Consider the following 24406-nt stretch of genomic DNA (forward strand, 5'->3'; position numbering starts at 1 on the left):
GCGCTGTGAGGCCTCACCTTAGCTTTGAATAGACAGGAACTGCTGGTTGCTCTTCCCTTAAGTGTCCTGCCTTTGTTAGGCGGGTGCACAGAGCTCCTCCGCTGAGCGCCGGCTTAGTTATGCTAACCCTCCCCCAAAAATTAAAAGTAGATAAACACAAGGGGACGATGAGAGGCTAATTACCAGGACAAAAAAATGTTCTTGTGCTGACTAATCTAACTACAAGCTTATGTGCAACTATCCAGCATGAGTAATGTGCTTAGCATTACACAAGAGAGGGGAAAAAAAAAAAAAAAGCATACCACCCTGCTGCGTTGTGAAATGGAATAACCACACACGAGTGGTACGTTCATCTCCGTGAAGTGAAAACTGCTCATGGGCGACCCTCGGAAGTTTGTACGAGGCTGCGGGGGGGCGGAGGGATGGAGCTCCGAGGCGGCGGGAAAGGGCTGGGGTTGAGGCTGAGGCGGCCGCGGTGCCACTACCGCCGCCGCTCTCCTCAGCCCCGCTACCGACACGGGCTTACGCCGGGGAAGACCGAGCTGGCCCCGCGCCGCCCCCCTCCTCCGCGCCGGGGCGCGGCGCCCGGCCGCGCAAGGGCAGGAGCGGGGCTGGGAGCAGCGCGGACATGCGCGGGGCCTTGTTTACCCCGCTCGGCGCGGCCCGGCCCCGCGGCCGGCCGCCGGCAGATGTCGCCCCACGCCCAGGAGAGCGACCCGCGCCCGGTGGCCGCCAGGTGGCGCCTGCGCCCTCCATTCGCTCGCCAGCCGCCGAGCAGCGAACACCCCAAACAATCCCCAGCGCCGCCGCCAAATTAAATAACCTGCCCGCTCCCAGCGCCCTGCCCCGAGTCCCCCGCCGAGGCCCCCCTCCCCGCGGCCGAGTCTTCGGGGCCGGGCCGGGGACAGAGGAGCGGAGCTCCGGGCCCGGGCCTTCCTCGCCGCCTCCGCCGACGGCTCGGGCAAGGTAAGTTAGAAAATGGCGGCGAAGCTTCTGGAAGTTTGGAGGGGGGGATCGGGGAGCGCGGCGGCCGAGTGGGGCCGGCTGGCGGCCCGCGGTCCCCGGGGGGCTGCGGGGCCCGGCGCGGGGCGGCAGGCCGGCCGGCCGCGGGGCCTCGGCGCAGCCAAGATGGAGGACGGCGGGGCCGAGCCGCGAAAACACTCCCGGCCCCCCGCTTCCCCACCCCCGCTTTTCTCGGCGGGGAGCGGGGGGGACGCGGGCGGGCGGCGGCGGCGGCGCTGTTTGGGAGCCCCGGAGGGTCCCGAAAGCGGGCACACCCCCCACCCCCCCCGCTGTCCCCTTTCCTCCCGCCGCGAGCAGGCCCGGCGCTCGACGAGCTAAAATGGAGAACCTCCTTCTCCACCTCCTCCTCCCCCTTCTCCCGAGCCGAGCAGGGGCTGCCGGCAAGATGGAGGACCGGGGCATTGTGTGTGTGCGTGTGGCGGCGGCGGGTCGGGGCCCGGGGGGAAAGCGGCGGGGCCGGAGGAGCCGCGGCTCGGCGAGGAGGGCGCTGGGCCGCGCGGCCCAAAATGGTGGGCCCCGGGCTGGGCGGCCGGGGGAGGCCGGTCCGGAGGGGGGGGGGGGGGGGCTCCGTGCCCGGGTAGCGCCCGCCCTCCGTCCCGCTGCGGGCTCCGGCTTCTCGGCCCCGTGCCTCGGTTCTCCGGCCGCCGAGCCGGGGCAGCTCCGCTCGCCCCTTCCTGAGCGCTCCGGCGGGGGCTGTGGCGACTGCGGCTGCCCCCGGCCGCAGCCAGGACGCGGCCCCGCCGAGCCTCCTCTCGCCGCCCCGTCCCGAAGAGTTGTGCCCCCCTCCCCCGAATTAAAAATAAAAAATAAAAATCGAGGGGGAAGCTTTTGTGGAACTCGCTTTTGCCCTCCGAGCGACTCTTTTCGGCGGCTGCCCGCTGCGGGAAGGAGTTGTGGCGGCTTCCCTTTGGGCGCGATTTATCGCTAATCCTTATTACCGCCGTTTGTCGGGACTTTTCTTAGCCCCGCACAGGGCGGCTGGCGCTGGGGGCCGCGTGTTGTGGGGACCCCGCTGGGCGGCCGGGGGGGAGGGAAGGGGAGGAGGAGGAAGGAGCCGCTCCGTACCGGGGGGTTTTGGCGCCACTTTTGTTTTCGATAGCGCTGCTCGGGCCGGGCCGTGCCGAGCCGTGCCAGGTAGGCGGCTGGGGCTCGCCGCCCGCTCCCCCCCCCCCCCCCCCCCCCCCCGCGGGAAGGGGCTGGGGGGACGCGCTTCCCCCCCTCCCACTTCTCTCCGCACTTTTTATTATTTACGCGTGTTTGAGTGTTTTTCGTCTTCCCCATGAACGCGAGGTGCTCCCCGGGTCAACTGGCCGCTCCTCGATTCACCCTTTTATTTATCGTTTCGAGCGAACACCGCGGGCAGCGCTGGGCTTTTATCTCGGGGCACCCTGGCGGAACCCCCCCGCTCCTTCTGCGCCCCACACCCAGCATCCTCATAACTCTCCCTGGGCCCTTCCCTGGCCCCTCGGCCCCTTCCCGGGCCGGCTGGAGCCGCGGAGGGCCGGGCCCGGCGGCGGGGCGGGCTCCGGGCCTCCCGAAGTGCGTCATGGCGGGGCCCTCGCCGCCGCCTCCGCCCGCCACTCGTTGGCCGGCCCCGGGCGGGAGGCGGCGGCTCCGTGCCCTCAGGGGCTGCGGGACCGGGCACTGAGCGGGGCTGAGGGCTCCGGGGGGAGCTCTGCCCCGCTCTTGGCTCGTTCATACCAAAAACAGGCCCTTGGGAACAACTTTTTCCCCTTTTCGTACTCTTTCCCCCCCCCCCCCAGTCCCTTTTCCAGTCACTTCATGACTGTTGAGCTGCCTGGGACGCAACCAGCCGGCCTGCACGCGGATATTTTGCTCTCCACGGGTAAATAAATACCAGGAGTGGTTGTGCAATTGGTGGACCTTAATCTTTGCCTTCCTGGTCTGCTCATTAGCCCCAACTCTCATTAGCCTTGCAGTGATGAGTCACAGAATCGTAATGCTCACCGTGGCTGGGTACCCCTGCCCTGTTCCCCTACAGCCCCAAAAGCCCTTCCCATAAAAGCAGGGCCAGGAGGCAACCACCATGTTGGTGGCGTCAACTGCCTTCTTCTTGCCTTGGAGCTGGATGGGCTGGAATCCCCACGTTGTTCTGAGGAGTTAAAAAGAAAGCAAGCTTCAAAACGGAAGGGGAAAAATAGGAATTATTTCCCATTTCTAACAGTTCTTGCTTTCTGACCGGGGAGGTTCTTGTGGCTGATCTTTAGCAAAACCAATCATTTTTTGCTTTATTACCTACAGGTGGTCTTTAAGTAATCTGTGAGGGAAACGTGTCCTTTTATTATTATTTTTTTGCTGTTGTTTCAATTAACCTAACTGTGGTAAACTTATCACTGGGTAAACAAACGTTAAGTAGCCATGGAGATGGGAGACTGTAATTTTCCCATTAAATTTCCTAGCACTCAGGTATCTCTCATGTTACATACTTTGACATAAAACTTTGTGCCAAAGTTGTGTATTTAAATTTTTTTTTTTGTCCATTTACGGTTTCTGGAATGTGATGTGAAGTCAAGTCAGTAAGCAACATTAGGGCTCGTTAGTCTTGTATTTAGAAGACTATTTAAAATTTATCTAGAGGTCTTTTCTTTTAGACATAAAGTCTTGATGTTTCTCAACTGAAAGCAGAAATTACTGCTTTGAATAAGTTGGTTCAAATTAATATTTGGATATACTAATATATAGATAATATTTATTTGAGATCTGTATAGTGACAAAAAGTTGGTTGCTTCCTAGCTTATTAAAATACCTGGTTTAAAACAGTTGCTGTGTTACATGATTAGAGAGAATTCCATTTTAAATATAGAAGTATTCAATTAGCTGGCCATTAATCTAAATTAATTCCATAAATATGGCACATTTCTGCTTTACATCTTAAAGTATTTAAATCATAAATGTATGGAATGAAATGATTTCCACTTGGAAGCAGTGTAAATAATGAGCAGTCTCCTTAGGTTTACTTTGTTTCAGTCCAATCTATCCATGGCAACTAAATTCTTTTGTTTTGTTTTTAAAGTAATCTAGACAGATTCTCTTCAATATTACATGCTCCTGTAGTCTTGTAGAAAATAGCTGCAGGCTACAAACCACTTGAAAGTGAGTGCTCTTGTTGGTGGAAGCAACTACATTAGACTTAGTCAAATCATGGAATGGTGTTAGCATGTCAGAGTGTTACGAACTTTATTAGATTGCTCTTTGTCATTCACAGTTGAAATTTAGGATGATTTGTCATTTGTCATTTTCATTTGTGGTGATGTCTCAGTTGTGTTGCTGCAGGCAAATATAAGAGAGATTAGGGTGTTGTTTTTTTTTTTCTTTTTTTTGTCATTTTTGTGCCAGCATAAGCAGGCTGGATGTTTGACAGAAACCCTAAACACTTCAGTTGCTCGTTCTTGTCAAGTGAATCCCCCAGAGTAAGCAAATATTTATGCTGGTTACTTTTGCTTCTTGGTTTTGTTCCTGGAGTGCTATGTGTTGTCAAATGAGATGAGGTTTGTAACTTGGCGTTATCTCTAACTACGGTGTGACCATTTCTTCCTCGAGTAATTTTAAAACCTTGGAATATATTGTAGGTGTGAATTTCCAGAATGGTACCATCCGTCTATTTTCAGATGAGGAATCAAGAAAACATATTGGGAAAGGGATGTGTTGTGGATTGTGTCTCTGTCAGCTAGATGCTGTTATTTCTAAGAGCTTCATCTGCTTCAGTAACTGTCTTGTAATGGGAAGAAGTGATTGATGGCAGCCATCAACGTAACAGCTTAATATTCTTAAATAAGCCCTGCTCATTTTCCCAGTATCGCTTAATGTATCCATGTTCTGAAAACTTAAGCTTCCTTATTGGAGGGTCATTGACAAAGGAGGAGAGAATTTATTGATAACCTAGCCCTTGGGAAACTGGTAACTGGAGCTGTGGCTTGGGAAACAGGAAGCTTCTGGAGCAAGCCCTGGAGCGCTGTGGGGCCGCACTTCAGCCGCAGCACTTGCAGTGGTCTGCGAAGGGTCTGTGGGGGGGAGGCCACTCTGGGGGCGCTCTTTGAAGGTAGGCAGACCCAAGCTTCTGCTTTGGCCAAGTACGTTTGGGAGGGAGGACCTTCGGTAAGCTTTGCAGTGTTGTGTCAGTGCAGCTGAAGCTCTTGTGCTAGCATTTTTTATTTTTATTTTTTTTTCTCTTAAGGTTCTTTCCGGAGCAAACTGGTTGGTTGGGCTCTTCCTAAAGATTTCTGAATTTGATGGGTTATGCCGTTGCAGTGTTTCACAGTATATACTCTGTCCTTTTTTAGTATTTGTTCATCTCCAAGTTGCAACACTTTCTATTAAGAAAATCACATACCAGTGAGATATTGGGTAGAAAAACAGACAAAGTGAAACAGTTCTCTTCTTTCATCTTACTAACTTATTTCCCTCAACTGATCAGAGCTGAGGAGAGATCTGGCACCCAGTTTTGGAAAAAGGGATGCAAAAAAAATTTGTTCCTATGTTTTTCACTGGTAACCCCTTGGCTTTCACGTGGCAATTAGCTCTTTTCTAATCCTTACTTGCTACAGAGCTGCATGGAGGAGCGCTGTCTATTTTTAAACTTATTTATCCCAATCTGAGTCAGAACCAAGTGTCTATAGAACTGCATTTGTATGCAGATACTTCTTGTCTTATTATGACTTCAGAGAGAAATTAAAAGTTAGATTCCCTGTAGCTGCTTTATCCTTGTATGTATTGTATTTTATTGTCTACTTGGTACGTTTTTTATTTTTTTGACTGTGTAGTTTGCTATAACTTTTCCTGTGGGAGGTGTTCTTTTTTTTTTTTTTTTTTTTAAAAAAAATAAAAAATAAAAAAGAATATGATTAGAATAAGTAGATGTGAGAAAACTAGCATATATCAGAGGGTTGGTTGTGGTCTGTGAGAAATTAACCACAATACCCACCCAAAACCAAGTATGTAGAAGAGAGCATGCCATTGTTTTGGTGGATTGGTCCTGTGTTTTCTTACAGCTTTGATTCTGATGGTTTATCTGTCCTGCACTTACACACCCTTGTACGTTTCACTTTTTTATGCTTCTGTTTCACTACAGGTTAGTTACTGGGTAGGAGAAGGGAGGTGTGTATGACAGGAGAAGTTCAGTAGAAGATTTGTTCCTTACAGCAGCTTTTCATAAGCGCTTCCGTGTGACTCCTGGCAATGGAAGTATTTTTGTGTTGGTTCCTGATGTTTCAGGGTTGATACGGCAAGCAAAATTTCACACACTTGCTTATGATGACTCTTGCTTGTATTGGGAAGAGAAGTCTCAACTGATGTATTTTACCATGTAATACATTCTTCTGCAGTGGTTTAGATTGACGCAAACAGTTAGAGCCAGAGTCCAAACTTAAGGGTTTTTTATTGGCAAGTCATGAAAAGAGATCAAACATGCATTTCAAAAAAGCTCTAAACCTTCCCAAAGATAGTGGCTATTTAAAAAAGAAACAAAAGAAACAACAGACCTTAGGAATGTGTGCTTCATTCAGCTGGGATTGTACCTTAGAGCAGGCTTGGAGGTTTTGCCGAGGTTTGGTGAGATGTTGCTCAGCCTGCGGGCAGTGAAGGACCTGCTGCGGGGTGGACGTCCTTCCTGGGCGTGCCTGTCCCTCCTGTGCCCCTTTTCAAGGGGTGCTGATCTACCTGTTGTCACACAGCAAACAGGCATTTATACGGTTATTTTCCTACTGCTTAACATGAGCCATCTGCCTGGAAAGACCTGGGGATCTTGGGTTTGGAGGTAACGTTACAGCTCTTGGTTATGGCTAAATTGCATTATTTTCTTTTTATGTAATGTAGGATTTCAGCCTGACCTTTGTGAGGCAACACCTCTCATTCAGCATCTCATCTGGGAAAAAAGTCGGACTTTTGCTCTGTTTGCAAATAAGAATAAGAGGTTTAAGATGAGACTTTTCATTTGTGCAGTTGCCTGTAGGTAAAAATCCCAGTTTATCCCTTAAGAAAGATGAACTCTGGAAGTTTGGACCTGTATCAAGTCTTAGTAAGCAGATAACGTGCAAATAATATAATTGGCTGGTTTTATTTGGGAGAGTGTTCAGTGTGAGGGGAATTTGCATGGAGTAGGGGTGTGATTTGAGAGGGAATATTCAATATCCATATTTTTATGCTGTTTCTATTACCTTACTATGGGCAGTTAAGTATATAGATAGCCAAAGGGTCTTAAAAAAATACTGTGAGTAGTAAATGTCAGAAATGCAGTTTTCTAGTTCATGCAGCATGTGTCTGAGGTGTCTAGTTTTTAATTTAAAGGTGATTTTATGTGACATGAGTCCTGGAACAAGGTATTTTGGATAGTTATGGATACAGTGGCCAAATAATTTAATTTGTTTGAGTAGTAAGACTCTACATTCTGACCCCTGGCAGTAATTTTCATTTCACTTCTGATCTTCCTAGAAGCAGGCAGCTGAGTAATTATGATGTTTCCTCCAAGGAAAAAGAATGGAGAAACCTGATAAAAACTCAAAAGCAAGGATGACAAGTGACTGCAGCCTAAATATGGCCGTGCTATGCTCGTGGCAGGCAAACGGGACTGAAAGTTGATACCAAGTGGCTGCTTCCATTTAAGTCAAGTTGAAAAGGAAGGAGTATGATCTTCATAAGTTAAGATTAGCAATGTAAGTAATTTAAAATTTTGTTATTTTGAACTCTGTAGGTATGAGAACCACATTCTCGCAGGAAAGTTCCAGTCTGGCGTGCTGCCACGCGCTGTTCTATTTTTATCATTGCTCTAGGTACCTTTCTGAAAACTGGATCCAAAACGCTGTATCTTTATCCCCCCATAAAAGCAAGCTTTGCATTGCAAATTGGCAATTGCTTCCCTGGAAGCATTGGCACAATGGAAAACTGATGTGTTTTAGTTGAGGGGACAAGGGCCAAGGGAAGGGCCCTGTGGAGGGCTTGGCCAGCCTCCTGCTTAAACCTGTCCTCCTCCTGTGGGACTTGGGCCGCTTGAGTTCTGAGCTCCTCAGAAAGTAAAGTTTCCCCTGTCTTTTACAAATCATACTATTCTTATTTGGAAAGCCCAAAGTTCTCTTGCAATACCAGCAAGATTAATTCCCTGTCCATGCTCTATTCCCTGCTGTATGTTTGGGGAGTATTCCTTGATGATGGAGGCTTGGGGAGCTAATGACCTGTTTTAGAGCTGATTGTGTTTTTTATTGGTGATTATTGAGAGAAAAGGAGAGAAATAACATCCAGTGCCCATCTTCCTCTTCCCTTGGGTCGTGTTTTCTATCTTTATTTTTCCCCTGCTGTCCACCCTTAGGCTTCAGTACTGTGCAAAGGTCTTACAAATAAAACTTCCTCTCCTAACCGAGTTGCCCGTTCACTAAAGCATCATTCATACACCAATCAAAATGATTCTTTAATACTGTTTCTTGCAGTTTTCGTATTTAAGTGGTGATATTTTTATTCCTTCTCGTAAGTATTATTTCTAGAAATCTACAGTTCATTGGAAACTACGGTAACCAGAAAGGAAAGCTGCACAAGTAGCTGTTGCATCTGTGGTATGGGTCTGTCATTACTTCCCTGATAAACTAGTGGCCAAAAAAGCCAAAATTGGGTTTTGCATATTGATATACCAAACATGGAAAGGGTTTATTAAAGCAAGAGCTTCAACGATGCAGGGAAAAAAATGTTTTGTTTTTTTTTTCTTTCCCCCTAGCTGCCGGTTTACGTTTGTCTTCAACATTGCATGTTTAAAGTACTGTTGTTTTATTAATCGGGCTTCCATTCAGCATTGATAAACATTATTTCTGGACTGATATGTTTATATCAGAATTTGTTTAATTTTTAAAAAGTTTATCAGTTACAATGTAGTGCTGATGTAGCAACATGCATATGCCATATTACTGCACTACTATGAAATAGAACTGATTTTGTAAACTAGAAACCTGTGGCTTGACAGTTTGGAAATAATCAGAGAAAAAAAAAACAGCCTTTAGGCATTTTATTCCTCTTGCTGCACTGCATCGTCTTTCTGGTTATGCTGCTCACTTTCTACCCACTGATGTGATAGTATTATGAAAGTTAATAAAGTTCCGTACTTAGATGAGAGTCTGTGCCTCAGAGCAGTATTGTTGCTGCAAAGCAAAAATTTACTAATGTGGCAAGACAGACAAAAATAATGACAAAAACATTAAAAATCTTCAGTTCAATAACAGTGGATGGAAGAAAATACAGTAAGTCATTCTGTTCCCATGCAGTAGGTCAGGCATTAAGATTCTTCAAATACAATAACAATCTCTGCAAAACTTTAATTCTTGGTTTTTCTTCACTTTGTGCCAAGGGGATGCAAACTACATTAAGCATACCTTGAATTCAGAACTGTTTGGGTAAGTTTTGTTTACAGAGTGGATTAATGTGTTCTGGCTTAATCCTGCAAGTGGGCTTAGTCTTCCTCAGTCTCCACCGAAGAGGAGTGTGGAAAATGATGAATTATTTTTTTTCTGGATGCAAGATTTCATCCATGTTCTTAATAGTCTGGAGATGTAGGAGATTTAATGAAGTTGTTTAGTTCTTTTTCAGTAAGCATAATTTGAGAATATGTAAGGAATTAACATGTAAGCATCCTAGAACATGAAGTAGGATTACCAGGTTAATGCCAAGGAAATGGGGAAGATAGAAAAGTGTAGGAACGTGTTGATGCTTGCTGTAGGACCATTTGATAAGTGTGTTCTGCGTCCAGATGCATCACCTTCACTCTTGTTTCTGTTGTGGCATGTGTTGGCATTGAGCTACTAGCTTCATCGAGTAAACTGCTTCTACATAAAGACTGAACCATGTCCTATCAGGTGTGGAAGGTGCAAATGTTTGTCTTAAATGTGTAAAAAAAAGTTAAGATTTGAAAAATTAAAACCTTCTGAGGGGATCTGGTGGAGGAGAGAGACCAAGCAAGTAATCGATTGAAAGCAGAGCTGTTCTTTAACATAAGGAGGGTGTTGATGGGTGGTTGCTGGAACTGACTGAGAGACCAGAACCGGGCAGTCATGTAAGTGGGAGCCATTTCAGAAGAGAGCCCCGCCTGCAGAGTTTCCTCCCTTCTCTTCCCCTTGTGTAGAGCTTCCTCTCCAGCAGTGGAAGACACAGGCAGGTCAGTTCGGTGGCCAGGCGCCACTAGCATAGTGATCCCGGTCCTGTGCTGTGGCCACGTGTGTCTGTGTTTCCTGTGTGAGCCCATCAGGCGTGCTGGCTAAAGGAGCTCCACTGAACAACAAGAGAGGAGTTTCCTGCCTGATTAAATCCCTCTGGAGTTGCAAGGTGCTGTGCTGCCCCTGCATGGAAGGGCGCAGTAACTTGGGCCAGCAGGAATAGGGATTGAGTGGGGCTGTCCCTTTCAGCACCTGGAAGCGGTGTCTCAGCTCTGCTCAAACCGTAGTGGGAATGCTTTCAGTAACTGTAGGGCTGCACAAATAAAACTTGGCTCCCACTGTCATCTACTTCTCTACCTGCTCATACTCTTGAAAACCATTTGGGCTGTATGCCAGTTGCAAAAGTAATACTATAATCTTTGCTGTGATCTTCCTTTTATCTTTTTTTTTTTTTTTTTTTTTGTCTGAAATGTTACACAGTCTTTAATAGATCAGTTAGAGCTCTGCAAGGATATTCAGGACCGCTGTTGATTTGCATTAATTTATGCGGGCAGGAAGATAACGCATGTTTTTCTTTGCTTTCAGTCTGCATGCTGATGAGAAGTTGTGCAGGTGCTGCTTGGAATGAGGCAGAAGGGGGAAGATTTAGGAACATGGAGGCATTGGGAACATGGAAGCAGGAACCTCTCTACAAGGTTTTCTTTCGGCCTTGGTGTGGTTAATCACATGCAGTTGTGAGAACCCTGCTAGACCTTCTGCTTCAGTTGGATGCTTACCAGCCTCTTGTGGTTAGACCTTATTAGAAGCCTTTGCACTCTTGAGTTTTCTGTGGTTTATGGAAGCTGCGGTGCCAGCTCTGTACTTGAGGTCTGTCGTAGGTCCACGTTCTGTAAAGAGGCCATCAGGGATGGCCCTTTGTGGACCATTCTGTGCATTGATCTTACGTCCTGTTCCTCCCAGATCATCTTCCCAGCTTTGGAGTTTTGGGGGCATGCTGAGGCTACACGTATTGTCTCTGGGAACATCTGACAATTAAACCAGATATGTGCCTTAAAAAAAAAAAAAAAAAAGATCTTTAAAGATCTTTTGTCAGAGATGCTGAGAAGTAGTCAAAATAATGCCTGAACATACTTCCTTGCCTCTCCTTTACCCCTCTTTAGGCTAATTTTTTTGTTTGTTTGTTTGTTTGTTTTTTTTACTATGTGGAATCATACTAGCTAGACTATTATGCTTTTCTTTATGTGTCCAGGAAGAGCTTCACTGTTAATTGATCAGGAGCTTGCACAGCAATTGCTTAATTCCTCAGCACTTCAGATATGAGGAAACTGGTCTGCTTTAGGCAGAAGCTGTGATTTGTTGAAAATAAGCTTCTTTATGAATAATCAAACTGACAGCTATGCTGTAGGCTGTGTGTTTTGCTTGGTGAAGGTGTAGTCTGGTCAGAAATAGACAACAGAAAAACCACATGTACAAACTATTGGGAGTTTTGTAAGTCATTTTAGATTGTACAGAGGGTTATTGAGGTTCAGGTGGTTCACTACCTGTTCATGTAAACCGTGTTGGAGTAGGAGTTGCTTTTTTTGGTGTTGAATCTGTAGAAGCAAGTGAGCATGGCTGGTGGGCATTGGTTTCCCCCAATTCTGTAGGTGCTCCTTAGGGAAGACAGCTGTAAATATAGCTGTGATTGCCTGATCTATGTCAGGTTCTCTTTATTGCTGTTAAAATGTTTCTGTGGGACTTCCCTGTTTGGAGGCATGCCAAAGTGAGTGTGTGGGAAGACTTAATACTTGCTGCTTACATAGCATTTTGTATGTTCAAAGTCATCTGCAAATATTAACTAATCTTCATTTAACACTTGAGCCCAATTCCTGTCACTATAAATCAGTAGCAGCCAGTTATGACCCGTGTTTTTGATGTCAAAAGAACGAAATGCTGTAGCCAGGGCAGTTAAGAATAATCTCTGCCATCTTATTAACATACTGTTTTTGTCACTACTGTTCTGGCGTAGTGTGATGGAGAAAAAAGTTATGAATAAGATGTAGTGCTACTCCTTGGGAGGTCCATGCCTTTAGGATGCTGGCTGCTGCAAAGGATGGCGTTGCGTTCGTGTAGTGTGTGCAGTTTCAATCTTTCTGGGCTAGTTTTTGTTTCTGCTCTATTAATGTTTATTTTTTTTCCAGTCTGAGGAGCCATAGCATGTTCATGACAAATAATGCTGGGAGAATATTGCTCTTTCTGAGCTTGTTTCTTAAGGGCTGTCATTCGTTCGTCTTAAAGCAGTCTTAAGTTGCAATTGATTTTAGTTATTTACTGTATACTTACTGAAAAGTCACTAAGGCTTTCCCTGTTGGTGTTGTGGCATTGGATAACTGATACACATTATACGGAACCAGTAGGACAAATTCATTAAGCCGCTAGTGTTTAGATCACAGTCAAGTGCTCACGACACCAGAAGCAAAGTGGCTGTGGACTTCCTCACTACGGTCCTGTACTCTACTTCGAACATTACTAGTAAGTTGGCTTTTTGTTTATGCTGTTTACCATCTGTTCATAACTAATGTTTTTAGTTGTGTTTGTGGAAGTAGTTTGCGGCTGCAGGGTTTGAAAAAAACAGCATATGTATTTAAAGCAAACAGATTTATAGCTCATAAAAGTGCCCCTATCAAGTGGCAGTTTTTACAGGAAGTTAGGCAGTTCTAGCTTCTATTAGCTAGATTTTCTACTGCTGCTTTTCCTCATAAAGAAGTTTAAAAATATGTTTTTTTTTTTTCCAAGTTGTTTACAACTGTGCAATGAGTTTACAAATGTGCGTCTTTGCATGGCAGTTGGATTTGGTGTATCGAGCATCGTTTTAAAGAGAGACTTCAGCAGTTCTTATTCAAGGTTCAAGATGTTGTTCCAACTTCTCCATAGAGAGATAAAAGGGAAAAAATACAGAAAAGTGTCTATGCAGTAACCTGCCTGTCCAAAGCAGTGTGAGGAAGGAATCCTGAACTGGGGACAGTCCCAGGACAGTCAGGGCACTGTGCTGAAGCAGTGCTTGTTATCCACATCAGGACTGGTGCTGCCTTGAGTCTCGGAGACACCTGCAGAGTGCTTGGGAAAATGGAGTGGAGCAAAATCAGCCTGGCAGAGATGTATGGTCTCTGGGGATGTAGAGAAGAGTTGGCTGTATTTTAAGAACAAATCACTGGTTTCTAAGCAAGTTTGAATTGTGACTTTAAAAGTCAACTGCAAATTTCAGGGGGAAAAGCCTATAGAAGCAGGTGAAGTCCTTTACTTCTGGTAACTTTTTGTCTTTGGCCAAGTAGTTCATTAGTGTTAGTTGTTAGGTACTAATTTGTTATAGGGTTTTGGTTTGTGAGATTTTTTTTGTTGGTTATAAGACTCAGTACCTTCAGAAATTGAATGACTCAGAACTTTTGACCTTCACTAAATGTCTAAAATATAGGTATCTTTTTAAGAAGAGTAGCATTGAGTACAAAAATAATAAGAAGAATACCTAAGTAAACCATATGGAGGCCTGGTACTGTTTGAAAAGTTTTAATCTTCTGATCTTAGGTAAAACAAACAATAACTGTGTATTTCTATTTGGTTATTGTCTGACAAAGTGTTACTCAAAACAGCTCAGGTGTGAGCATAGTCTATAAAAAAAATGTATTTTCTGGTAATAACGTGAGTTTTAGAAGATACACAGATCAATGAAGAAATCATTAGAAACAGAACTAGTTCTCATTACTTACGCATACAGTATTAAACTACTTGGAGTGAGTGCTGCCTGTAATTGAATAAAGCTGGTCCCAGCTTTCTATAGAGTAATGGCAGATTCTAATTGTGTCTGATACGCTGCAGAAACATTGTAATAGTAATGGGTTGGAGAACCTGAGTGAGACCACTCTTAGCTGTATTTGGTAAAATGAGCTATAGCTTCTTTGTTCAGCAGGGATGTAACATGTTTCTATTTCTGTCACATCTATGCTGCTTCTGTTACCATTTTATATAGGGTTTAGGTAAAGGTGAATACCTGTTGGTTGTCACAACGCTTGTTCAAAGACTACAAAACAAGCCCATGAGAGGTTTTGTTATTGTAGGAAAAGCAGGACTGGGGCCAGGTTGCTGTGATAACTGGTGGGGTAACACTTAGTGTTTGAGTGCTGTACTGACTGCATCCCAGTGCCCTAGCTGGGGGGATAAGCTAGGTTTGGGACACCCTATGGCAACGTTTAAAGTATCTGTAGTCTACCAAAATGATATGGACAACGCTTTTTTTCTACATCATTTGACAGTCAATTGTCTGCTTGTCAAAGCCTGCTGCAGTGTCTCAATGATTTGAAAAGAGGGGGTCCTTAACACCAGCCACAGGACTCTTGTTGAGCCAGCTCGACTTACTGATCTGCTAGAAAGCAAATTAATTCTGAAAGATTAATAGGTTGTTGCTCAACAGGCACAAGGAAAGGTCTGACAAGCACCCTTGACCATGAGATTTTGGCCAGAAGTAATGCAGGGCAGAAGAAGGGGCCATGGAACAGTTCTTTCACTGGTAGCAGCTCATCTGTTTTGTTTCATTATCAAACTACTGTTTGCGTTTGGTTATTGTTTCTAGTGTCATTCATGATTTAGGAAAAAAAAAAAAAAAGGATAGATATATTTAATGTAATTCATTCAGATTGGTATAAAGTGCTCTTTGAGTTGGTAAACGAAAGTAATATTGGAGAAAAATAAATATTGGGAAAAAAAAATCACTGGTACTTGGCCAGGTTGTATATACTGAACAGCTCCTTTTTCTAAAGGTGAAAGGCATTTTGAGGAGACAGAGAAACAGCAGACAGAAATAGGGAAGTAAGTGGAAGTAATGGAAACGCTTAAGTTTTAAAATGGTGTTTTATGCTATGTATGTGTATTCTAACTAAGCTTTCAGTAATAACGTGAGCATAAAACGTGCAAGTGCTGGGGAGAGCATGATGATTTCCAATACCCACTTCACTTTAAGGATTAGGGAGCTCCTACACAAATGACTTCACACCTTTAGAGTTGGACAGGGCATGTTGCAGGCTGGCACTTGTGTATCGTGATATTGTAGAATTTTGTCTACAGTGATAGAAATGGGGGATATCTGTATTCTCAGACTGGTAAAATATCACCACATTGCTGGATCTATTTAAGTGGTTCTCTGGACACGCTAATCTGGGAGTAGATTATACTCCAAATAATATGGAGGGTGGCTGTGCAGTTTATTCAGAGAGACTTGTAGGTGAAGGAATCAATCGGTTGAGTAGACTTCAAACAGCATAACTGGCATGTTGCTGCAAAAAATATTGCTATTTTGGGCACTGTACAAAAGCTCAGCTATTGCAATTGTTATGCTCACAATCGATATTTTATAGCGAATGAGTTAGAACAATTAATATATTTTTATGATTGTGAAGAACAAGGAAAAAATGTTCTTAATTGTATGAAAAATAAATGTTACTTGAAAACCATTTTGCTGGTGGTGAACTAGATCTTTAAATATTGAGAAAACAATGCTAGGGAATGGCTTGGTATGGAATACATATGTGGAATGAGATTGAAAGGAGAGGAAAATAAGGGATTTATTTTGAGTGGAACAAACCACCAGGAGACAGAGTTGTCAAAAAAAAAAAAAAAAAAGGTAAATTTAGATAAGAAAATATTTGTTAAGAATATTTTCTTGATACAGTACAAAGGCGTATCAGCACTGAAGGAAATGCCAAGTTAAGATAGTAAGCGGTCTTTTAAGAAAAGGGGGTAGGGGGTTTTAGGTAACATGATTGCAAATGCTATCTTTCCTTGCTATTGGGTATATACTGTGGCATTTCGGTTTGTTACTTGAAACATGTTGCATTTACTGGATAAATAACATCTTTATTTTTATTCTTGGAGATACTTTGTCCTGCTACATTGGCTAGGCTTGACAGTCTTTCAAGAATCTTACTGCATTTAGCTTTGTTACCTTTGAGTAGCAGTGCCATTTGAAGTTGTCTTTGTGCTCTGTGCCTTCTTTTTGCATTTCCCCCTTCCTTTTTCTCCCTTCTTGGCTTTTTTTTCCTCCCGCAGCTTAAGTATACTTTCAAAGAGCACTAAATTCAACAGGTGAATCGTAGAGGGTGGCCTTGATGGTCTATAATAATGGTTTTAATATTATGTCAGTTCATGTTATAATTCACAAAATGATCATGCTTTGGTGCCCATCCTTTGTGAAAAAAGCCTGGCGGCACTTGAGTTGTCAATAAATCAGAAACGCCATGGCTACCTGTTAGAAAGGTGCTAACCAATTTTGTCTGCTTGAGAATTTTTAGGTTAAAACCAGATTTAATGTTGAATCATGTATCTCCTGTGTCTGGGCTAGGCCCAGGGTTGTGTGTTCCTGCCTGGCTACCAGAAACGCAGCTGTGTGCCTCAGTCTAAGCTGCATCAGGTTTTTGTGACTGTGTGACCTGGTGCTGCTTTGTCCAAGGGTTAATAATCCATGTGTTAGCATTTCTGTGCCCTCTTGGCACTGAAGGCAGGTTATGGAGAAACCTGAAACTGTGATTTGAGCATCTTGCTACAGTTTTTAAATGTCTGTAAATTAGATATTCCTGTGCTTAGACCATTCATCTGGTGACTTAGTTCCAGAATTAGACAGTTATTTATTCTGGAAAACCTGCACGGTGATTTGGAAGACACTGTATTAGTCTTGCCCTGAGCATTTTTCTTTGAGGGCTGTGTGTGATGACAGTACAGATGTGAGGCTGTTGCTGTGTTACCTACCTGTATTGCCTTATGGGCTACAAAATGAAATTTTATATGTTTTATTTTTTGTTGAAGTTTCTAATAAATGTGAATCATTACTAGAAGACCAAATTCTTCTTCATTAATAACCTGATTAAAATAAGGGCAGATAATATTGCAGAAAAGTCAGTGCTACTAATTTCACTTAATAAAGACCAAATGATTTGATAGGTAAATACTGTCCATTTCATTAGGGCTGAATATTAATTGTCTTGTTCTAATTTGGTAACAGTTACCTTCCTGAAGTAATTCTCTATCCGTGCCATTTCCATTTGTCTCCTCCCTAACCCTTGTTCCTGCCCTCACATATTTAGACTTATGAGCAGCGTCTGTATTAACACTGTTAATTCCTGTGTCTTTAGGAATTCTCTGAGAGGCACAGCGGAGCCTTTTAACATTTAATAATGTTAAAAAGTCTCTTTCTGACCTTGATGTTTGCTAATTTTTCTCGTGCGGCAAGCGGACTGCAGTGTGGCAAGCAGAAACAGGGTGGTTGTCAATAACGGAGATATGGGCTAATTGGATCCACGTTAGCAGCTACCACTGATGAGGTATAGGGACCTCAGTCCAGACTTTTTCAAAAAATCTGTTAAGATGAAGAAGGAGAAAGCATAGGGGTTACACTTTCTTAAGGATGCTTCATATTTGTGCAAGTAGACTTGGTCTCCTAGTATGAGTTTGGGAAAAAAAAGGCTACAATAGGAAAAACAAAATATTTTCTCCCTTGTTTCTGTCAATCATTGTTTGTTTAGAGGTACAATTTTGTGTTTATTAATAGAAAGGTCTTATTTATTTGGGATACATTGTTATCCCTAGATAGCCCTCTGTTTCTCTCCCTACAGAAATACGAAATCCAAAATTCAACTTTGTCCTAAATTCAGGCTCGGGAAGCAGTTGTGGGGCCAAAACTTCATTTTGCTCATGTATATATTGATGGAACAGGGGAAAAACCACAAACAAATGCTATTCACTATCTCAGGAAAGGTTTTCACAGTAGACCAGCCAACTTTAATTGAACTAATTAATTACTTTGGAGACCAAAAGAGTATTGCACTCAAAGTTTATAAGAAATCTTCTGTTAACACAATTCTATGGCTGGTCTATTTTGAAACTAATACCCATACAAGAAGTCCTATGATTTGTTGTCATTAGCACTGCTAGCCTTTTTCTGAAGAGTATGCTAGTGTCTGGTCCTGGTGGGGAGAAGAGTGTAAATTTGGATCCTTGGTGGTTTTTTACGTGACAGTGGGGACAAAGTTAGGGACAGTGGCTTAAACTTCCAAACTCATTTTTCTTGTCTTGGACCATTGATAGAGAACAGTATGGCTTTTTCAGGGAACAGGACAAAGCTTGTCTTGTCTGGAGGGTAACTGGTAGGTTAATAGCCTATTGTCAGACGTAAGTTTGGTATAATTAAAGTGCTGTGATTTTTAATGAATAATGGCTTAATATTTGCATCTGATAGTTTTTTTGAACATATGCACTGTATATGAGATATTGTATATGTATACATAAGTATATGTGTGTTCTGCAGGTGGATTTCTCTGAATAGCATTTTGCTTGTAGCATTAGAACCATGGCAGAGCCTTTCTTACTAACCACTGATAATTCAGCTGATGAGTTATTGCCTGGATTTGTCCTCTGACTGCCCCTACTCCATGCGCTTGTAAGATTTAGAGTTCATTGGAGAAGGCTTGTGGAAGCCTCCCAGAAGCTCCAAACAATTGTTATGCATTACAGTGAGATTTCCAGAATGTAGAAATGGGTAGCTTGTGCCTTTCTTCGGGTCAGTAGGGGATCCTAAAGGGTGCCGGGAACCTGTGTTACAGGGGCAGCTAGGTGATTGTAAAGAAGCAGCTGTGAGCGCCATGTGTACATTAATAATCGAGCAGTTTGGGGAGCTAATGCCTGTTACCGTGCATCGTCCTCACTTTTTCTCCCCACATGAGACAGTACAGGCACCACTGGGGCTGACACACTGGAAATTTTGTCTTCTGTAAAATATCTGGGGGAAGTCCAGGAAGGCAACTACTTTCTCTTCCAGCTCTGCAGCTTTCTTTGGGGTTTGGGTTGTGGGTGGTCATTATTCATTCTGTTCTCAAGCTGCTTTATTGGCAAATAGGTAACTTGTATCCACTGTGTGAGAAATTCTTTCATGTTTAAAAGTTTGTGGAAAGTTTGTTTCAGATGGCTAGAAATTAGTATGAGAAATAGTATTTTCAATATTTCTTAAGGTGCTGCTCATTCTGAGGGATTTTTTCGTTATTAAAAATACTGAAATACTAATATTTCCTGCGTAAGAAGGGAGACCTGCTAATTGTGGATTAACAACTGTTTTTCATGTTGGTTCTTACTCTTTACAAAATGCACGTGCACCCCTTCTCTGACATGGCGGTGGGACTGCAATATTGCCATATCGCTGCTTTGATTTTTGTTATTTCCTTTGAGCTGCTGAGGTTAACACAAGTCGTGTTGTCTTCCACTTCTTTCCTCTCTTATGAAAAGTGTGGGGTGTTCGTTAGCTATCTATGCATAGCTGGATGTGTGTTATTGATGCTGCTTTAATCAACCATAAGTAGTTTCCAGAGAACATCTTGGAGGCATATTGTTTCCTTGGGGATTTATTGCATTTGCAACATCACACCTCTGTTCCTCCTGCTTACAGAATATGATTATCAGCCATTAGTACTGAATACTTGAACGTGGTCACTACATAGTGTTTCCTTGCTCATCTGCTATTTCTATCCTGCACGCTATTACGGATCCCTCTCTAGTGTGTAGTTTTTTGTTTTTTGCTCACCCCTTTCATGCTCTTTGTTTATTCCTGTGCTCACTGTTCCAATATAAATCCCCCTTAGTCTTGCTAAGAGAACTGTAGGTAGGTTGTTGGGTTTATTTTCTTCTATCAAGTGATGTTGTCTTCATTTTCCTATGTAAGATAAAAATTCCTGCAATTTTACTAGTGATCAGTCAGTGTCTTGGAAAAGATGCTAGATATTCAGGATATTATATCATTTGAATATCTCACCCCTACCCCACCCCCATTTAATCTTGAATGCATGCTGTAGAAAACTGAAAAATCACATCCAGACTTCTGGGCTTTTGCCTTCATGTTGCTTAGATTAGAGCTGTTAACAAGTAATATGTCATGTTGCACATTCGTATGTGATATACGAGCACACAAAACGGTATTTCAACCCCGATGGTTTAAATCTTTTTTTGTACATATAGTCATCCATGTTTTGCATTTGCCTGCCTTACTGGAGGCAGACATGTTTCAAACCATTGCTTCTTATGCAAAATGAGGTTGTTAAATCAGAATTGCGATAATAACCATGTATTGTTTGTTAGTTTAATCTAAATTTTGGTAATGGTAAGTACAAAAATGAAAAATTTGTTCTTTCCATTTCTGCGTAGGGAATCATGGTGGTGCATGAACCTTGATGTGTTGGTAAGATATTTGGTTTAAATAGGCAGCCATGGTGCTCCTTTGTCTTCTCTCCCTTGAAATACTGGCTTCCATTCTGAACAAGAATACTGTTTTGGTAAAGGGGAACCAACTAATGGCATCATTTTATGCTAACACTTGAAGACTTGGAAGTATTTTGATCTAGCACATACCTGGAGATGTCTTGAGCTAGAAATGGTTGCTTGTGTTGCTCCAAGGAATCACCCCACAAGTGAAGTGAATTGCTCAATGAGTTACTTCACTTTCCTCAGTGTTATTGGAGGAATTAAAAATGTTTTGGTATCTGCTTCTACAAATAATGCTGGATGTTTGTCTTCCTTTTCTCTTCAATATTATTTTTACCTTCTATTTAAACGTAAGGAAACTGATTTTAGGGGAACTCAGATGCTGACATCATTAAATTATGTCAGGGTCAAGACAACTTTAATTTTCTCCCTGATTTGTGCTTTTGGAGTATGCTTAGTTGTGCTGTAATACACAAATACATACAGAAATACTGTAATGTGAAGAATGATTCTGCTTTCGCTGCTGTCGACTGTTACTTTAGTTTGTAATCACCATACACTTAACCATGTCATTATATGGTCTAAAGAGAATGGTATAAAATGATTTTGCTTGGGAAGAAGAGGTCAGTATTCGTCTGTGCTACAGAGGGACCTGATGACATTCTTTTAGGGCTGGGCTGGTAACGTGTCCTGTCTGGATTGGCTTTTCTGTAAACACTGCTTTGAATTATTTTCTTAACCATGTCTCAGGTGGTCAGACTGTTACGCATTTATTTGTGAGGAAGCCGTGAATGGCAGTTTTGATGGAGTACTTCCTCAGTATCACTACTACAGGTAGTGGTAAAGGCTGTTTTATAGCTTGTTGCTGGCTGTATGTGTTTACTGTGTGTAAATTGAATGCTAAGGTTTAATACCCAATTTTTAACACTTGGTGTGCTTTCTTATTCTTACTAATATATGTGGAAGTTAATTGGAATCAGTTCCCTGGGGGACTGTAAATCAAGCACTATCCTCAGTTCTTGTTGAGGCTCTTTACTCTCTCAGAAGGTGTTTGTATTTATGCCATTTTATTCTGTTGTAGAACAGCTGTCTGCACCAGTCGTGTGCTGTAGACCTTCAACTGCTCCAGCTGCATTGGTGGAGCATCGCTTGCCACGTAAGCAAATTTGCTGGTGGCTGCTTGTTCTGTGGTCAGCATGAGGCTTCTCTGATCTTCCCAAGGGCTCCTTCCATAGTGCTGCTCACCCCAATTCTTTCCTGTCCCTGCAGAAGTGGGGTGTCACTTGTAGCTCCACATCAGGTCTTGCTAGCATCAGCTGCAGGAAGAGCTGGTACACCTCCCTGGGTTTTATTCTGCCTTGTTTTCTTCATGGGCTGTGTATTATACAATATTCTGTGGTTCTAGAGTAGTTTTTGCACTTAGCATATAAAGTCTTAAGTTAATTCACATAGTAATAAAATTTATGTTCTGTAATTAATTTTTTGGCAGGCATCTGTTTCACAGTAATGAATTGGTAGCAGTTCCTAAAATGTCTGTTGACTGTCTAGAGAATTGTAGGAAAGCTGGCATTTTAGAAATGTTTCTTAAAACAGAAAGAAGTGGGCCGCTTCACATTAGCTCATTTTTTTCTCAGAACTTCCAACTGAAATGAAAATAATTTTATTTTCGTGGATTGTTTTTCTCTTTACCCCTGAACTTAAAGGGTAATTGCTCTCTCTTCTTCTCAAATACATCTTTGAATTAGACAATAGTATTCTAAAGGTGCAGGTAGTAGTTACAGTTCTTTTAAACACAAAATCAAAAAAAAAAAATTGGCATGGTGTTACCTATTATCACAATTGTCTGTTCAGTTCTTTTAACAGCAGTTAAAAACCGTGGCTCTGGTTGCAGGTTCATTTTAGGTTGCTTGCAAGACTAAATTCGTAGCATTTAATGATCTAGGATTTTCATACCCTAGGGCAAGATTACAGTAAGTGGAGGTCAAGCTGAACAACTGCCAGACCTAATTTACACTAGGATAAAAATGTTCTTGTCTAACAATTAGATTGAATGCTGTTACCTTTTCCCCTAACTTCTACTAAAATTTGGTTTATATTGTTTAAAGACTAAGGCAGTCTGATGCTAAGGAATTATCCTCTGAGTGGAATATTAGCTTATAAAATTGCCCAGGATCAGGTATCTGTGTTAATGGCCCCTTGTGTGCTTGTTTTGGAGGGGATGGGAGCCTTAATCCAAATAGGATGTCTTCTTAACATAAACTCTTCCTAATATGCCATCTTCAAGCAAGTAGTAATGAATGATGTTGAAACAAGGGAAGAAAAAATCTGGAAAAGATGTAGCCCCTTGAACGTAAATACTTGAATACCTGCTAGATCTGAATCATTTGTTTCAATAGAATTATTATAGTTCCTTCCCCCTATGAATTGATTTACGAGTAACCTGTTTTTTTCCACCAATGTCACAGGTCCTAACCAAACTCCTAAAGAGGTTTTCCCATATAGATTACCTGAAGAGTGAAATCTGATGTGTTACCCTGAAATGGTGAAACGCTCAAAGTTGTGTTTGGGCTAACTAAAGTAAAGGTGGTAAATATATTTTAGTTAAAGTACTGCATTGTAGTAACTAAACGTTAAGGTCAGCTATATAGTCAACTGGCATTAACTTCTGGTGACATCTACATAGGAATTTTGTTTAAATTCTTGAAACCTTGAAGAGCAAACCTGTTTGAAACAAGACATTTGACTTGTAATCCTGATTAGTGCTACCACAGGATGATAATTCTATACTCTTGATTTATTGTAAGAGCAATTGTAAAAAATAAATGGCTTTTTGAGTAAACAAAATACAAAGGCAGCAGTTTGCATGACTAACATACAGAGATCAGAATAGTATAAGTGCACCAAACTGGCAGTAAGCTCTGAAATCTGTGTCTGGGGCATTAAAATCATGCTGGGGTGGGGAGGCGGGGGGAAGTTACTTCATGATATTTCAGTATGCTAGTTTCATTTTTGTATGAAGGTATTTTAAACATTCATGAATCTTAATCATTTTTACTTTATTTTTTATCCCTTTCCATTTTCCTGTGATGAATAGTTAGCTCCTTGATACCAAACTATATCATCTTTTTAAATACTTTTTTTTTAATAGATCTTGGATTCAGGAGCTGGGAAGTTGCTATAAGTAGCAAATAATTTGGCAGAATCCTGGCCGGGTTAAAACCTTTTATTTGTATTAAATGTTATGATTTGATGTTAGAGTCTGAGCAGTGATCACAAGCTATTGGTAGAAATACATTGCCAACAACATCTGTTAGCTGTAAGTAGGAGCAAAATTTGCTGAGTTCAACACAGGACTAACAAATAGTTATATAATTGATGGCTAATTAATTAAGTTAAACAATACTCTTGGATAAGTTGCCAGAACAATATGGGGAATTCAACTAGATGAATTTTGTAGTTTAGTAACTTAAATATGTGGTTTGAAGAAAGTGTATTGTTTCTTATTGAAGCATTGTGTAATTTTAACAGTGTTTAACGTGTAAAAAAAAAAAAAGAACAAAGCAATTGAAAAGAAGTATTGTCTATACAACTGGTTTAAATACTTGGAATTGTCTCCCCCTGTACTCAGCTCTGGTGAGGCCGCACCTCGAGTACTGTGTTCAGTTTTGGGCCCCTCGCTACAAGAAGGACATCGAGGTGCTTGAGCGGGTGCAGAGAAGGGCGACGAAGCTGGTGAGGGGCCTGGAGAACAAGTCCTACGAGGAGCGGCTGAGGGAGCTGGGCTTGTTCAGCCTGGAGAAAAGGAGGCTCAGGGGCGACCTTATCGCTCTCTATAGGTACCTCAAGGGAGGCTGTAGCGAGGTGGGGGTTGGTCTGTTCTCCCACGTGCCTGGTGACAGGATGAGGGAGTATGGGCTTAAGTTGAGCCAGGGGAGTTTTAGGTTGGATGTTAGGAAGAACTTCTTTACCGAAAG

The 24406-nt window shown here is 42.7% G+C and overlaps 1 protein-coding gene across 2 annotated transcripts in view; it reads left to right on the plus strand.

The window, feature by feature from the left end:
* Positions 1 to 780: 780 nt before the first annotated feature.
* STAG2 (stromal antigen 2) overlaps positions 781 to 24406 on the plus strand; it is a 74347-nt gene continuing 50721 nt past the window's right edge. For both annotated transcript variants that reach the window (XM_032196052.1, XM_032196053.1), the window contains exon 1: positions 781 to 966. The gene's annotated coding sequence lies outside the window, so the exon portion shown is untranslated. The remainder of the gene's footprint in view (positions 967 to 24406) is intronic.

Source organism: Aythya fuligula, chromosome 13 (genome assembly GCF_009819795.1).
Source record: "Aythya fuligula isolate bAytFul2 chromosome 13, bAytFul2.pri, whole genome shotgun sequence".
In the NCBI taxonomy this organism is placed as follows: Eukaryota; Metazoa; Chordata; class Aves; order Anseriformes; family Anatidae; genus Aythya; species Aythya fuligula.